The sequence below is a fragment of the Chrysemys picta genome, chromosome 14, assembly GCF_011386835.1.
Source record: "Chrysemys picta bellii isolate R12L10 chromosome 14, ASM1138683v2, whole genome shotgun sequence".
Taxonomy (NCBI): Eukaryota; Metazoa; Chordata; order Testudines; family Emydidae; genus Chrysemys; species Chrysemys picta.
The window spans coordinates 17,837,351-17,850,519 of NC_088804.1; positions in this window are offsets into that span (position 1 = coordinate 17,837,351).

The window sequence follows — 13,169 nt, forward strand, 5'->3', positions numbered from 1 at the left end:
AGTGAATATAATGAATGGTGCTCACTTAAAGAGAAGCTTTTCCATATTTTGCTGTATCCTCATTGTCAAATGTGTGGCCCAACGCTTTATTTACTGCACACTATTCAAATCCTACACTGAAGGCAGAATTACTAATTTCATCATTGGCTTTTCTATGATGCTCATCAATATAGTGTCTTAGTTCTTCACAGACAGAAATTACTTTCTTTTCAGAACACCCCTGTCAGATGATGGGGTATTAGTCCCATTTTGAGTTGGGGGGCTGAGACACAGAAAGATTAAGATCAGAATCATAGAATATCAGGGTTGGAAGGGACCTCAGGAGGTCATCTAGTCCAATCCCCCGCTCAAATCAGGACCAATTCCCAACTAAATGATCCCAGCCAGGGCTTTGTCAAAAACCTCTAAGGAAGGAGATTCCACCACCTCCCTAGGTAACCCATTCCAGTGCTTCACCACCCTCCTAGTGAAAAAGTTTTTCCTAATATCCAACCTAAACCTCCCCCACTTCAACTTAGACCATTACTCCTTGTTCTGTCATCTGCTACCACTGAGAACAGTCTAGATCCATCCTCTTTGGAACCCCCTTTCAGGTAGTTGAAAGCAGCTATCAAATCCCCCATTCTTCTCTTCTGCAGACTAAACTATCCCAGTTCCCTCAGCCTCTCCTCATAACTCATGTGCTCCAGACCCCTAATCATTATTGTTGCCCTCCGCTGGACACTTTCCAATTTTTCCACATCCTTCTTGTAGTGTGGGGCCAAAAACTGGACACAGTACCCCAGATGAGGCCTCACCAATGTCGAATAGAGGGGAACGATCACGTCCCTCGATCTGCTGGCAATGCCCCTACTTATACAGCCCAAAATGCCGTTAGCCTTCTTGGCAAGGGCACACTGTTGACTCATATCCAGCTTCTCGTCCACTGTAACCCCTAAGTCCTTTTCTGCAGAACTGCTGCCTAGCCACTCAGTCCCTAGTCTGTAGCAGTGCTTGGGATTCTTCCGTCCTACGGTCCTATGTGCAGTATCCACTAATTTTGGATCCCCAATTTGAGATACCTGGGACCTGATTTTTCATAGTACTTATTATATAGCCCGTGTATGTTCAAAGCACAGCTTCAGTTACAGCTGTGAGCTCGAGTCAAGCACCCGGGAAATGAGGCACACACAATTAACAACCAGTGAAAAGTTTGATTTAAGTGGAATTCTGTGGCAGAGGCAAGAAGAGAATCCATTTCTCCACAGAAGCATTCAATTGTCTTAACTATGAGACCCTCTTTTCACCTCTGGCAAGCCCCCGCCTCAATCACTACCTATCGTCCAACTTCTACAACAAGTGAGGCAGGGGTCCTAAAGACAACAATGAACTCTCTTTCATTACACAGTCATAATTCATCCCCAGAGGAGGTCCAGTTTGTGCACTAAATGAGGCAGGGGTCCTGTGGTGAAAAAAGTAGTATGTGATTATGTAATTAAAGATTGTATCAATGTGTATACTCACAAGGGTGCCCAGGCAACTTGAATTCTGGCATTGCCTAATTTTGGAGTGTTGACTTTGCAACCTTAATGTTCTTCTCGTGTAGATTTGTGGGCGTGTGTGTGTGTGTGAAATTTCTTAGGGTTTAAAAAAGCTAACTGAAAAAACAAATTCCATCACTTGCCACCATGTTGATACCCACGTAGTTCAGCAGCAGGATCCACTGCATAGACCTCTGCCATTTGAGCTAAGGGCATAGATATTTGCTGATTGCAGAGGACTGGTGAGACTCAGGAATCTTAGATTCCACTCCAGGCTCTGGAGAAGAGTGTCGTCAAGTGGTTACATGGCCTTCCTGCCTGTTTTCCCCAGGCTTGTCCCCTTCTGCCCCATCCCCTCCATCCTGTCCCTGTCAGAGTCTTTTCTCTTCCCCACCCCTGACTTCTGGTCCCAGTCCCATCCTCCTCACTTAGCAAGTACCAGTGTCCACTACTCAGGTTTCTTATCCCTGAGTGTGTCCCAGTCCCACCTCACTCTCCCAGTCCCAGTCTCCTTGCCCAGCCAATCTCAGTTCTCCTCCTCCTAGGTCCTCATTCAATCTGTCTCCTTCTTCCCAGGCTCTAGTTGTGCCCCTTCAACCCATGTTCCCCAGGTTCATGTGCTCCTAGTCCCAGTCTTCCTCCCAGGACTCTCATCCAAACTCTGGGTCTCCCTCCCCACCCCTACCCAGTTCCTTGTCCAAGTCTCCTTGCCCAGCCAGTCCTAGTCTCTCAGCCCTGGCTTCTCATCCAGTCTCAGTTTTACTCCCACCCACTGACTCGCAATCCATACAACTCATTTTCCTCCCTGCTCCACATTTCCCTTTCCTCCTAACCCCCTGTCAGTCTCCAATCCCAATCAATTTCCCATGCTCCTGCATGTTCATCTCTTGATTCCTCTGCTTTCGAATCAGGCATCCTCCTCCACACTACCTGGACCTGGCAGGGGATGGTGCACTGTCTGCAGTGAAAGTCTCTCTGCTCTCAGCACAGGTGCCTGAACCTGGCACAACCCAGAGCAGCAATTGCAGGGAACATCCTGCTCAGCCCCCACTGGCGCATACCAGTGCAGACAGAATCTTCAGGGATTTTAGCTGCTAAAAATCTAAGTCTCTACTGGAGCATATGCTAATAGATTTTTCAAAAGTTTATTAACCGGCCAAATTTGGGTGGATTTCCAGAAGGACAGCAAAAGGCACATCCCTGACACAAAAGCCACTGTCTCTGCTCCAAAGTGTTATGAGTGCTAGAGACTTTCAAAGATGAGATTGGGGGAAAACAATGTATTTTTTCCCAGCTTTGTTCTCGAAAACGGCTAAACTGTTTTGGTGGATATTTTCCAAAATCTATTAGCTTAAGCCAGACACTCAGCATCTCCAGTTTCAGCCCACATGTTTAATGTTTAGCAAAATTATAAACAACGGACATGGGGTCCTATAATGGAAAGAATTGGGCAACCTGCCTCACCTATAATATAAAAGTCTTAGTCAATTTAGGTCATTCGTATAGGTCCCCTCCAAAAGAGAGCAAATCCCCTCAAGTTCTAAGAAAAGGTAGAAAATGGAGCCTTCCCCCACCCCTTTTGGGGTCTCCAACAAAAGGGGCAGATAAAGATGCCTTCTTCCAGAAAGTGTTTCATAAGGCGCTATGGTCAGGCAATCACAAGGGAGAATTCTAAAGAGCAAGGAGGAGATGTGAGCAGGTGACACCATCTAAAAAGAGAAGAAATAATCCAGGGAAGAATGAAATCCTCACCTGTGCTTTTGTGAATCTGCCTCACTTGTCCACACAAAAAAAGACCATTCTTCATGGTGAAAAGTTTAAAGAGCTTTTTCAGAAATTCCACATGGTCCTGAAGAGGCTGTTCCTTTTATAGCTCTCAAACGCTGGCTAGTTACTGTTTTCCTTCCTCTAATTCTGCCTTCAAGCTAGAAGATTGAGCTCTGCAGGATGTGTCAATTTCTACAGCCACTGAGTCTGGCGGCCACCTTGTCCACTACAACAGAAGAACCCACATAAGGCCAGGAAGCTCTGCAACGTTTTTCAGAATGCCATCAGTGGAGCATGACAGCGAGACCCATGGATATCCCTAGAGCCACAAGGATATCCAACATTTCTTAAGGTATCTGCAGAGGTATTTGCACTGAGGCCCCTCGCCTCTGTACTATACCACTGGCTGTTTCCACAACGCAGTACAGTTTCAGGAAGTCATGTCTTCTCCAGTGTCCACAGTTCTGAACACTCCCCTAAGACAGAGAGAATGCATGGAGAGGGACTCCCTTCCAGTCTGAGGGGTGAGATACTCTGGAGAGTGGCCACACCTTCCCCCTTTTCCTACCCAGTCATACCTCCTTCTGAACTGTGCAGGCCTGACCCAGAAGGCTCAGGGAAGATGGGCATATTTGGAACCAGAGAAGAATAGGAACCATGCCGGATAGCCACTTATCTCCTTTTGAGCACTCTCTGCTGGATTGCATCAGGTTTTGTTCCCAAATGTTTGTGCTGATGGAGGTGAGAATATGGGCATGAATTCAGAGAAGAGCATCTTTCTGCTCACATCAAATCCAGCCAAGCAAAAACCAAAAAAAAAAAAAAAAAAAAAAAGCGGGGCGGGGGAGAGGGAGATTGTTAAATTTTCTTTTCCCTTTCAAATATTCCACAAGATCCCCACATGCCACAGACTGAAGAGGCTTTTCCTTTTAGAACTGTTTTCAAAGGCTGAATTTTTCCATCTCCTTAGCCTGTCTCCACTTGTCTCATTCAGCCCTCATGTTTGCTTTTATCCTGCAAGATTTGTCAGTTCCTGCAACCATCAGATTTGGAGCATTTGGAGAAAGATGCTATTCTGGCATATGAGCTACCCACGTGGAAGAAGAATGGGGAGATTACACAGGGGTTGTGTGGAACAGAAGAAAAGATCAAATGGATTAATTCTCTATTTTCTTTAAGGGTTTTTATGCTGTACCTATTTTGGGGGCGAGAAGGGGTTCTCTTTCCATCACCTTGAAGTTCCAGGAGCCCTCTTGATGCTAGCAGGATGAAATCCATTCCAGTGCAGTGGGCCCTATGCATCACTTCAATCCTCTTTCAACCTGTAATGGAAGATGGAAGTGGGATTTCAGTGGTAATAAGACCTTCTGCAGACCCATAACTGGGATGAATTTCACCTTCACTGTGGAAATTTCTAGAAGCCACATTGCAAATCCTATTTGTATTTAATGGTAATAATACATGATTAGTTCACATTTAACAAGGAAACCAGTAATGATATACAAAATATTAACTTTGAGCAATGTGGCCATGGTAACTTAGGAGCTACTTTACCTTTTGATGTTTCCTAACTGGGGAGTTCTTGATTTCTCAGCCTTACTGTACAATTTTACATTAATACTTGTTTCTTTGCATTTCATTCCCTTTTGTGCTTAGTGAGAAAATTGTGATTCATTCTGCGATACATCTATGGGAACTTAAAAGAAAAAAAATTACCCCTGGTTAAAGACCAAGCATGGAAACATTCAGCCCTGTAAGAAGTCTAGAGAGAAAGTGAAAAGCAGCGGTTAGGATGAAAGCTGACACTCCCTGTGGAGTTGGGAAGAGGATTACAGCTGACAAAATGGGCTGGCAAGCATATGGAGGCAGAGATTTGGGTGGAGGTGGTGGACTGCAGAAGCTTGCTATAGCCTAGTGGTGAGCTTTAGAGCAGCTTCCCCACTCCCTTTTTGCTAAAGGTAGTTGGTAGATACCATAGGCGTGAACACAGTATCAAGTAGATTACCTAATATGACTATCTAGATTATTTTAGACAGAAATTATTGGGTCTTCTTACCTCTCCAGCTCAGTAAATCAGTCTCTCCCCCACCCTGCCCATTTTTAAGATTGAAATAATCTTTGAAGTCACAGATGGGTCATAACAGAAACAATATCTTCCACTTCTTTGCACCTGGGCAAGTGCTGCCTTTCAAAATGAATTTTCCAGGAAACAGATAACTGAATTACCTGAGGGCTGATCCACTTCAAAGGGTCTCTTTATAGAAGACATAATCAGATTCTGATGCTTTGATCAAGGGAATCTACCAACTGCTTATTCGATCTCAACTCTATGTGCCATGAAAAGATACCTAATCAATTACAGAGCAGACATCTGCTCTGAATAATATTATTGATGACTTGATAGAAAGAATGCCTACTACAAAGAGTAAATCCATGGGGAAAGCTGGCAGGTGGCTGAGAGCCAGGGGGACTCAAGCCGGACAGAGGGTGGCCAGCCAAGAAACAAGTAGCCAATGATTAGATGAGAGCATCTGTTGTGCTCTCATGCAGAATGGAGCTGAAGTAGCGGCCACAAAGAAGGATCCAATGTTCAGTCTTGAACACTAAAATGAGCCCTTATGTGACCATTCATGAGCATACAGACTGCATCTTTCCACCCTTTCCCATTCTCTCTGCAGCCCCTATGTGGTTTGAGAGCAGAAATGGTGTGGTTCTTCTGCACTGGGGTATGGGGGCAGGTCCTGGAAGACTCACACAGTTGATAGTGCAGGGAACGGTACTTACTTTCTGTGTGCCATGCATAGAACTGTGGGTCCCTGCAGGGTTCCAACAACTGCTAAGAGTTTGGGTTTGAATCCAGATCAAAGCTTTCCACCAAGTTTCAGGGTGTTCTGGGCTTTTGCCTCAGGCTATCTGTACTGTATGACTCTAATGCTACTTTGTGCCTCTAGGGCTCCTAGACTTAGTATTCTGATTTTTATACAAGAAACAGCAGAGGGGAATTCAGTAAACCCATTGGGTTCAGGGGTCGGCACCACCATGTTGCGCAATGGACACTTGACAAAATTACTGTACTTAGTGACGGACACTGGGGGGCGGGGGGTTATGTCATTCAATCGTTCAATTTTTTGAAAAATTACCATAGACCTCAACATTTTTACTGAGGACACATTGCTGACCCCTGATTATGTTGCAACAGCTCTGCTTCTGGTCTGCCTTAATGACCTCTCCTTAGCTTATGCAAACAGGCATTGCTAGCTATACCCATCACTCTATCCCTATTAGGAAAGCTAGAGGGCTTCATTTGAATGTACTGTGGGTTATTAGAGACATAAACAATTAGCTTAAGCAGAGATCATCCACTAAATGCTGGCTCCAAGTGGGACCTCGCTGTTAAGAACTGATGTAAAGAGTTGCCAGAGAAGCCATTTGCAGTGCACAAATTTTATTGTTCTTACAAACCCCAGGAACTAGGCTGCGTATTTAGGCTGGGCAGAATTCAATTTATATACATCTTTAACAGATAATATCAATGAGTTTAAGCATTTTTTTCCCCCAATTTTTATCCATTTAAATTTTCACAGTTGCGGGAAATTACACGGGGTGTCAGACAATAATTATCTAATGACAGAAGATGTTGAGATTCCAAAAGTTAGAGCTTTATAATCGTTAAAACACAAAGTTGTCAACATCACATGCCAAAATATACAAAGTAAATATCTTCAAATCAAACTCTAATAAATTCTCAAGCAGCATTTTTCTTATTCTGCCTATTTACGTTTTGATGATCATTGATGGAAATATTTTTGTCATCATTTGTGTGTACACTGAAATGGATTTATACTGAAATTTACCAATAAAAACCAAATCCTTCCAAGCTTATGAATATTATTGAGCTAAACCATTCATGTAACGCACACCAGAGAGAGCAGGCATCTCTAAAGAAGCCCCTAAAGATCTGGCATGGATTCCTCTTCTTTCCATCTCAGGGATATTTCTGTTGGGGGTCAGGTTCATCAATTAAGATACAAATATGGGCAAGACTATCACTCAGTGGCTCTCAACTTTTCCAGACTACTGCACCCCTTTCATGAGGCTGATTTGTCTTGCATACCCCCAAGTTTCACCTCCCCCAAGTTTCACCTCACTTAAAAACGACTTGCTTACAAAATCAGACATAAAAATACACAAGTGTCACAGCACACTATTACTGAAAAATTCTCTCATTCTTAAATAAATCAATTGGAATATAAATATTGCACTTACATTTCATTGTATAGTATATAAAACAGTATAAACAAGTCATTGTCTGTATGAAATTTTAGTTTGTACTGACTAAGCTGCTGCTTTTTATGTTGCCTGTTGTAAAACTAGGCAAATATCTAGGTGAATTGATGTACGAGACCTTGGTGTACCCCCAGGGTACACATACCCCTGGTTAAGAACCACTGGTTGAGTTTTACAAATGTTTTATAAATGAAATTAACAAGAGGAGACGTGATAAAGGTATAACAAATAATGAAAGGTACAAGGCAGAGTGGACACTCTTGATTTTCCTCTTTAAAACAGAAGGACAAAAGTAGATGAAATAAAAATGAAAGGCAGCAGATTTAAAACAGATTTAACATGACATATATTAAGCCTGTTGAACTTATTACAATAAGATAACATTGAGCTCAGCAAGATTCAGAAAGAAATAGGATAGTTACAAGGATAACAAGAAAATGCACTGTTACATTAAACAGAATTTAAATATTTGTAGTAGGGATACAACCCTTTATGCTTCAGGTCATACGCCAATCTCTAGCTGTTATTCCTCCATTAGCATCAATGTGAGTCTTGCCATTATATTCAAAGGGAGTAGGATCAGCCCCTAATTAACTATGGCAACATTTCTTGCACATTCCACTGAAGTCTGTGGCATAGGCCACTGGATTTGATAGACCATAGATCAGACCAAACTATCAATGATGTTTGGCAAATATATCCACGTTTTGTGTTTAATTTTTTTAATCAATCAAAAGTCCTCACACAGCTGTTAATGTGCATTTTTACAAACTGACTTTACCCCTTTACAAAAATGTGCAACATATCACTAGGAAATTCTTATTGCTGAAGGTGACTTACTTCAGCTGACATGTTAAAAGTTCTTGCCCACTTAAAACTCCAATTCAACTCTTCACAGAGCATGGTCCAGGTTCTTGGCAAAATTCCAGCTCAGGCAGTGACACTGGGCATTCAGTCTATCTAAGGTACTTATATGATTCCCATTGCCATAATAGATGAGCATCTCAAAATCATATTATATTCATCCTCACAACACCGCTGTGAGGCAGGGAAGTGCTATCGCCCTGACTACATGACTTGCCCATAGTCACACAGGAAGTTTGTGGCAGAGTAGGAAATCAAATCTGTATTAGTCCCAGACTAACCATTGAACCATCTTGCATTATAGTGTATTAGTTACATTTGAGGAATTTAAATCCCCTCTTGCTTCAGTGGGGATATTTTTCTTCACTTATTGCCCTAAGCTGTTGAATACTGCGGTTGTCAACTGTCATGCTCAACCCTACAGAGGTCTGCATTTCAGTGGTGAGTGAAATGATTCATATGTGAAGTCTTTTATTTTAAAAAAAATTGAAACTCTAAAGTATTTTCTTCAAACTTTACAATAAAAATAATCACCTCTAGCTTGAGATGAAAGATGGAAAGAGTTAACTCAAAAGGAAAAATTATTGGAAAGCTGGAAATGATTGGAGAGAACATAGCGGGCTGTAATGAAAGTCATCTTGCAACTTTATCTACCAGTGCAGTTGTAAAAACTGCAAATGTTATCATCCATAAATCAGTTGGTAAAGTACTTTAGGACTTTGTTTGAAAGGCTCTCCACAGATTTATGTTCATGATTAAACGGTGTCCTCCAAAACATTGGAGATAAATCATCATTATGCCCATGAAATCCCCTTATTGGTTGGCATCCATAACCTAAGTTAAATGATCTACCAATATGTAAATTACATATGAACATTACTATGGTTCTGATCCTGTTGAGTGTTGAGCACCCTTCGTTCCCAGTGAAGCCAATGGAAGTTAAGGGTGCTCAGCACCCTTTATTTTCCACACTGAAAGTCCTATGGGTAAGAATGGTAAAGAATTTAGATGCACTTTGAATAATCTTGTGTTTCCAGTTTGTGTCTATGAATCTAATCAAAGCATCCAGATTATTTCATGCCCATTTAAATCAAAGGGATGTTTTTGCATTGAACTCAGGGAATTAGATCAGGGCTTTATCTTTACTTTGATTTTGATAACTTTTCCTTTAATGTTTCCAGTGGTCAGTCATGGGCCAACTTTATCCCTTCTCTATCAGGACAAAAGCTGACTGGGCAGAGATAAAGATATCCTTTAGAATGGAATCTCCACCCATTTTGGCCATGAGTCACAGGCATTCACAGAACACAGAAAAAAAGTTTCTGTGGCCCAGCCAAAATTTTGCTGAATCACTCAGCTAGGTACAGCAGCCAAATCTGAGAATCCCCTGCTGTGAAAGACCACAAATCTTTTGTCGAGAATAGGCCTCATAAAGCTTAGCTACAAACAGCTGAAGTTCAATAGCAAGAATAATTGCCTGATGGTTTTTCCAAAGCAGGAGGTCTAAACAATCCAGCAATGCATGCACAACTCCTATGCCTGCTCACAGTTTTTGTCTCTGCCTGTAATTGTTTATTTTGTTTTATTCTGAAAAAAGTCTATAGTCCTCCACTGAAATTAATAATAATAAAAGAAACAAGCGTAAGTCATTTGAGTTCAGTTTTTATGCAGTACACCAAAATAGGCTTAAGTTAAAAGTGGTAGCAGGGCATTGAATGAATTGTAAGATTTGTTTTTATCTTTTCTTATTGAACAGATTCCTGCAGTTTACTTTTTTGAGCATCTTACGGCATCTTTGGATCAGCCAACAAAGAAATTCTTTTTTGACACAGCATGTGGTCAAATGAAGATCCAGTTCAAAGTGACATGAAATCAGAAATACTGGCTATATAACAGGTATTGTCTTTTTCTATACCTCTGTTCTTCATTGTCAGTAGTAGCCATAACTGAAGAGACACACTCACAAAGAAGTGAGAAATGTTCAAAGTGGGCAACAGATGCTTTATTAGAAGCCAAGCCTTTCTCTTTTCTCTATTCATTTTATCCTAACACCGGCAGGTTTCCAAGAGGGAAAAAAGCAGCTTTGAAGTTTTTTTTTCTTTTAAACTGATGTATTTTTTTAAATAGGTCCTAATTTCAAATCCTTCAGTGAAGTCTGACTTAATGCTCTTATGTTACAAAATATTTAATGCTTTAATAACAGGATGATTACCAGTCTCCCTTTATATTTAGCATTTTTTCTAATTACTAATTGGAGAGAGGCTAACAACCACCAGTTCTTGCAGAAATATCCTCAGATAGGACACAAGCTCTACTCCTCTTGGGAGGCATGTAACTATGGTGGACCTTTGACCTGAGTAGCCTGGCAACAGTTCACCAGTTTGTTCCATTCTCCTAATGAAAATATTTTTTACCGTCACATGTTTTGTGAAAACTGTAGTTTGAACACCTGTAATAGGCTCTCTAAGTGGTCCCTACCCGGCTAAACTCTTATTGAAGTCTGTTGGATTTTTGCCTGAGTAATGAGTGCAGAATGGGGCCTAAAGAGAATACCGTCCAGATCCCCAACTTAGTGTAAAATCAGATTCCTTCCATTCAAACTAGTCAATATCCCCCATTCCGTGCTCTGTGGGTATGCATCATATGTTCAACATAACACCATCCCTATAATCCTATTTCACATAGGGGCCTTACTCTGCTCAGATGTAATTTCATTGACTTCACTGGAATTACTGCTGATTTACACCAGCATAAGTGAGAAAAGAATCAGAACCAGGATGTTCCTTATGTTCCATGCCAGTGAACAGAGCGAGCTCAACAGACCCACCTTGGAACCTAATTATGAAACTGTGCCAGAGTCATGAGGATAAGTTATATACACTCTCCCTTGTTAAAGCACATAGCTTAACACTTAAAAGGCAAGTTTAGTTTATATAGGTGAAAGTATGAAAGCAACAATTCACTCACAAGGAGTCAAAGATGAAAAGATCAGACAAAGACTGCAATCAGCAGGGGAAATCGTCATAGTATCACTTCATGTGGCAGGTCCCTTATGATATCACTCCATTACTACTCTGAATGAATGTTCCATAAAAATATTCATACAGCACTTCTTCAAATCACACACACACACACTAAATTAAATGAATACATAACTCAAGGCTAGATACTTCTCTCACAAGCCTGGGTTAAGGGACTGCAAGAAGGTGGAGATGGGACCAATGTTGGCAGAAAGGAGGGAGCACCGTATCCAGAGAATGCTGCTCCCCTTCGCTGTGAGCCTGTTGAACCTCACTTGACTGTAGAAGCTCTCTCACTTGACCAATTGGGTCTCAATGTGCTGGGAAGGAGTAGGGACTAAGAGCCACTGATCTCCATGCTGTGCTTTCTCAGAACCCAGCAGATATACATGAAGGAGTTAATACTGTTGCTAGCAACACTAATTTTTTCTCTATGCCTGCCCTCTCCTCAGGGAGGAATTACTATGTAGTCAGAGCCAGTGGCAGCATTGCCTCTAAGACGCCATGCTGCCAGTGGGAAGGGAACTTTGAACATTACCAATGAGAGGAAACTCCCGTGGAGTCAGTGGCTCCTTTTCCTATAGATGCCAAGAATCAGTGGGGCTTGAAGGCCGCGCCTCCTGCCTCTTCCATGAGCCAACAAACTGTCCCTCCAGAGAGAGGAACATTAGTCAAAAACTCCTTGAGGACAGCACTTTCTTGGCTCCTCTTCTCCACCTTCTATGGGTTCTACCATAGGAGGTTACAGAGCAGCCTCAGTGATTCATTACCTTTTACCATGTAACTTCCAGTTTACTTTTCGTGCTAAAGCCAGGTAAGAGCACAAAAAGACCATGCAATTACTTTTTTGTTATATGATACACAACATATGCTTCCCTTCCACTACCATATTAACAAACAGTGAAGACTTTTAGTAATATGCACAGTGCCAGAGCTTAGCCAATCTGTGCTTCATTATAAAATAATCATCTGACACTATCACATAGTCCTACCTCTTCATTCTCCATCCTCCCCTGTTCTATGTCACTAATCAGAAAATAATTACATCTAAGAAGCAACTGTTCAGCTATTTACACAATCAAACAAACCCCAGTTCCACACATAACTGTCTTAGGATCAGAAGTTTGAGTTTGTTTATAGCAGTAAAAGTTGGTATAAGAGTACAACAAAAATAACTATTAGTTATAAACTACAGAATTAATACTTTTGTCTGATCATTGTTGTTATCACTTATTTCCAGAGATATCACATTATTATTCAGAATATTGAAATGCTGGTTTCAGAGGAACAGAAGACTTCTTTCTTTATAGGGACAGTTGCAATTTCTATTCTTATCACTTTTGTGCTCAGAAGCGAGGAATTAAAATGTCAGTGTTTATTGTTGTTTCTTCATATTTTATGTATAAAGCTGTGTGTGAATGTACTACAGATAAAAGGGCTCCAGTGAGGGGAATAAAGAAAGTAAATTATTTATAGAATAAGACCATGAATTTTATTATCACAAACACAAATATATTGAAAATATCTTTGTAAAATATGTGAATCAGCTTTATAGTATAAAAATAAAACTAAACTAGAAAAGTGAGATGCCATCGGGCGGTGAGAGGGAGGGGAAGAGAGAGCACTCAAAAAGATCAAGAGAGCTAATCTTCAAGTTATAAAGTCAGTGAGTCGAGGAATTGAATAGATTAACCTGATACCAAAAGTGCTA